Source organism: Phalaenopsis equestris, unplaced genomic scaffold (assembly GCF_001263595.1).
Source record: "Phalaenopsis equestris unplaced genomic scaffold, ASM126359v1 Scaffold000549, whole genome shotgun sequence".
In the NCBI taxonomy this organism is placed as follows: domain Eukaryota; kingdom Viridiplantae; phylum Streptophyta; class Magnoliopsida; order Asparagales; family Orchidaceae; genus Phalaenopsis; species Phalaenopsis equestris.
Genome location: NW_018164989.1, coordinates 91158 through 96524, shown reverse-complemented (window position 1 = coordinate 96524; position 5367 = coordinate 91158).

The window sequence follows — 5367 nt, the reverse complement described above, 5'->3', positions numbered from 1 at the left end:
TATCGTCAAACCATCATCACTTGGCTATGGACGATGCTATTGCCACCATCGCTTGCCGCCACAAATGTCAAACCACTTATACATAGCCGATGTTGTCAGATTATCATTATCTTATCATAATTGTCATCGTTACACCATATTTGACGGACCACTGTTGCTAAGCCAATCTCAATGTTGTTGCCATTGTCGTCTGGTTGTCGCAACCATCAAGCCACAACAATGTGGTTGGGCCACAATCACATTTGTTTTAGAACCATTATCGTGCAGACCTCGTCTTTGTAGTTTCAAGTTGTCGGACCATTGTCAGCATCGCTTGATCACTATTGCTCGAGCCCATTGCACTTGAACCGCCATCGCGTGTCTATCACTTGGTCGCAATCATGTTGCTAATGTAGCAGTGCCACCAACGTTGTTGTCTCTATTGTAGTTTTTGTCAGAACATTGTCGTCTAGCTGACGTCTTGGCCACAGTCGAACCTCTGTTGCTAAATCAACATTGTAAGATCTCCATCACCTGGATATCTCTACTATTATCATCAGACCATTGTTGTCTAGTCGCCACCGGTGCCGCTGACAACATTAAATTCAAATCTCTACAGTATAGCCCCCATCGTCAGTCTTCCATTATCACAACAGGTAGTTATATTTTCCCAATATTTTTGCTACTACTCTAATGAAGGTCAAGTCAATAACTCTCGCTCTTGAAATATTATTTTTTGCTTTTTAGGAACAAAGAATGTATAGTAATGTGCATTTGATTAGTGAAACCATTTGTGGGATTTTTTTCCTTTTGAAGTTTTCACATAAAAAACTCAAAGCATCATCTCTATTATCTCTTTTTTTATCTGTGTATTTGTGTGCTAGATTTTGGTACAATGCTAAGATGTTAATATATGCCCATCGATGCGAATTATCCAACATATAACTATAATATTTGCAAATATATTATACTTTTTTAGAGAAAAAAATATGTGGTTATTTGTACTTTATTTTACAAATAAATAATTAAAATAAAATCATATGAATTTATGTATGCTAAACGGGTTAGTCAGGTTGGCTCAAGTTTGTCTGATTGAAACTATGGCTATTTATAGGGACTTGATGATATTTCTCTAATTCCACTGGAATGAATTAAGACAATCAATTTTCTTCAATCCCTTTACTTTTATTATGAATTGCTTTTTGTTTCGTGTTGGAAGATTCATGATAGTAGAGTGATAATTTAATATCTTAGCGTTGTACGAAAATTTAACACATATTTAGATAATTGAGAAGTAGTAGGAGAAAACATCATGACTTTTTACACGGAAAAACCCTGAAAGGAGAAAAAGACGAGGCATAGTTTAGTCAAAGTAATTCACTATATGATAATAATCACATTTGTTCACTCTTCTCCTAAATTGAAGAAGATGGAATTACAATTTTGATAATCACATATATAGAATAGTTATATAGGTTTAATAGATATAGTTGGGCTAGAAAAATTGTATTTCTGGGTGATGATAGTAATAATGGTACACAAATATCATAGTTGATTGCTATAAATCCAGTAATTTTTTATAAAGACTTGAATCAGTAGTTACGATAGTCTCAGCTGGTTATAGTGACCACAATTGGAAACTGTAGTAGCAGTTAGCTAGATTGGCCATAGTTCGTGACATAAGTTGTGATTGATAACAGCAGTAGTGTCTGTTAGCCAGAGAGACCGCCGTAGTGGAAGACTGTAATGATAACATTTGATCACGTAGGCTATAGAGGAATGTTGTAATGATAGCAGCTAATATGTAGAAAGTTTCAATGACAACAATTAATCATATATGTTATAGTTTAAGGTTGCAATGATAGCAATTGGCCATCGGAGGCTGTAGTGGGAGGTTGCAGTGATAGAAGTTAACCGTTTTTTGTCGTAGTGGCAAGCTACAGTAGTAACTAAACACATAAACTATAGTTGGTCACTGCAAGAGCGTCAATTAGCCATAGATGTTGTAGTAGAAGTTTGTAATGACAAAAATTAGTCAGGTAGGTTGTAGTGGGAAGCTACAGTAGTAATTGACCACATAGACCATAATATGCAACTGCAAGAGCTTCAATTGGCCACATAGGTTGTAGTTGGTGCTACATCGGTTAGTGGCTTCAATCCTTCTCTCAATGTTAGGTATTTTTTTTTCCAGAGACATCACTTGTAGGTAAACGATGTATAAAAACTTTAGGAGTAAAGAGAAAGTGATCATATTCTAAATATGACTGTCATAAGTAGTTGACATCAGGAGTTATCGTCAAATCAGTAATATGACGTTATGCATTTCTGCATTTGTGATACTTTGTTACATTGCATTCATGACACTTCCTTGTGCAGTGTTTGAGGATATATTATTAAGCAACAAAATTTGCCAAATACGACCAACAAGGGGCAGTCAACATTGGTCGACGGGGACTGGCGGGCTATGATTGGTGGCTGCAGAGGCCAGAAGTTATTGCCTTGAGTCCAGAACAACACTATAATTTGACTCTTTTTCTTCTTCTTCCTTCTCAAGTGAAGAAAGAGGGTTTGTTTATAAGCTCTAAGGAAGAGAATTTTTGTCATTTGGTGCATAACTCCTGTCACCACCGAATCAAACATATCATAATTATTCCTCTTGACTATATGAGATTTTTATGATTTGAAGTCTTAATGATATCAAAATCATGTGATCTTGGGCTTATTAGATTCATCTCGACGAGACGCTTGATTTGACTATAAATACATCAAATTTGGAGCTTATTTGACCCTTCAATTAACTACCAAAGGTTCCAAATGTGGTTAAATAGCTTGATTCAGGCTTTATTCGACATGTATTGACTCAATTTTGGTATCATTGAATTCGTATTGTCAAGACAACCAGTTGACTATAAGCTTGCTGAATCATAGCTCTGGATAATTTTTAATTTAAAGCAAAATATTTTTTCTAAAAAAATAATTCGAGATTCATTCTGATTGATAAAATTTGTTGATGATACATCATTTCTTTAGAATGATATAAATTCATTAAACTGGCACTATCTTTAATGGTATTATTCATAGCAATAACATTATACTTTATATTATTTATGCTAATTGTCTTTTTATTATTAGTAAGATAGAACTTTACTCAATTATTTGCCTAAAAAAGATTTAGATAGGTTAATATCAAATTATTGATTTTAGGCAATTCTGGGTTTATTTGTAAACCTTTAATTTTTTTTTTTTCATTATTACACATTCATCTTCTAAAATCAAGATAAATTATAGTTCTAAAGTGCTAAATAGAGCACATGCTTAGGGTCCTTTTGGGGCAGCTATAGTCATTTGAAGAAGTAGTTGTAAAACTGCTGAAGAAGAAGTTGTTGCATAAAAAACTGTGGTGGCTATTACAAAAAAATTTTCCTCAGTTTCCTGACAAATATAAAAAAATTAACTGTAGTTTTTTGAGAATACAGACAAAACACAGTTTTATCAAACATAAAAAATTGTGATGCGGCACCTCACACCACCACACCCTTAGTTAAATGCTTTTATGCTTTGGAAAAATTATCTTCATCAAAGGTTTTGATAAGTTTTTATTTTTTGGAAGAATTTTATTTTATAAAACAAAATAATTAGAGCATTTACGTACATACCATCCAATTTCTATGTATTTACATATCTAAACTTAAATTTCACTTTTTTATATTAATATCACCCAAATCTTTAATATCATACTAAAATATCGCTCTTCTAACTTTTAAAAGTGAATGCATATTTTCATGCATAGATAAGGTGGCATCAATATAAAATTAGAAGTGTAGGTGTTGATATGTAAATACATAGGAATTGAGAGGGCCCACCAATAGGAGACCAAGAGGCCCCACATACCCAATTTTTGAACCACGGCTAGCCGAGCTTGGAAAAGGGTCAAAAGGATGATTCGGGTCCGAACTGATCAAACTAGATCAAGATAGATACGCATCTGAGCTAACCAGCACTGTGAGTTGAGAGAAGACATTGACCAACCTCTCGGTAATTTCGACCCAATGAAGAATCTGATTCCTCAGTGTCACAACCGTCCTATGGACACCCTTGAGATTCGCCATCAGGGACAAAAAATTGACAATACTAGAGAGTCTCACAATCATTCCGAAGGACTCTCTCGTCAAGGAATGAACTATCTATCGGGTTATGGTGATTCACTATCTGCTTAATAGTCTGGCCTTGTTCTATCGACAAACTAGACTCCTTATCAAGAAATCAATGGTCGATAGTCAATCTAGATCACGATCGACAAAGTCTAGACATTCAAAACATTCATGTCGACCCAAAGCTAATCAAAACTAGCCAATCGACTGAACAGACTCAGCCTGGCTCATGTTAGACGAGCCGATTGAGCCATAAAGCAGTCGAGCAATAGGCTTCTACATCTGAAATGCGTATAATATCTCATGACAGCCCTCATCATCTTATGAAAAATAAATAATAGTCAAGACGTTTACTTTTTAACTTACAATAATTTTATGCAAACCAATATAAAAAAGTCAAAATAGTTGCAATCGCAAGCATACGTGTACGCGATGTGCGCCGTCAAATCACCTCGTTGCAGTGAATCTGGATCATTGTTTTTTTTTTCTTTCTAATAAAATATTTGTGTGGTTCAAATTTGGTCATTTTATTCGGCTCGTTTCAATATATATATAATTGATTACAAGGCTACAAAGAATCATAATCAATTAAAAGTATTAATTAAAAAAATTAATTAAAAATTATTAAATTAGATTCAAATGATGTTATAAATTTTGTACCAATCCTTAACATCTTATCGCTACGTGATTAGGGTTGTCAAAACGATTTTTTGTTCGTGAACGGCTCGTGTTCGACTCGCTAAGCAAAATAGCCGAACACTAACACACTTTGAGCTCGAAATATAAACGAGCCGAACACAATATGAGCCTGGGCTCGCTCGAGTTCGGCTCGTTTACACCCCCCTTTCCAGCTTTTTCCCAGTTTTAAAATACTGCATAAAAAAAATTATAATTTATATGGAAATTTGCATACATGCCACACAATGCATGCTTATGCACTTACGTATATAAGACTCAAATGTTTGATATTTACAATTATAACACCTTATTGTGATAAACTTTACATCTATACATTAAAAAAAATGTATTTTAATCATAAAAAATTTAATTAGATAAGAATTTTGTGGTATGTATGTAAATACCTTTATTTATAATGATAAACAGTGAGGACAAAATCATGAATTATATAAGTGTGCATGTATATGCATGTGTGTATGTATATGTATATGTGTGTGTGTGTGTGTATATATGTATATATATATCTATATATATATGTATATATATATATATATATATG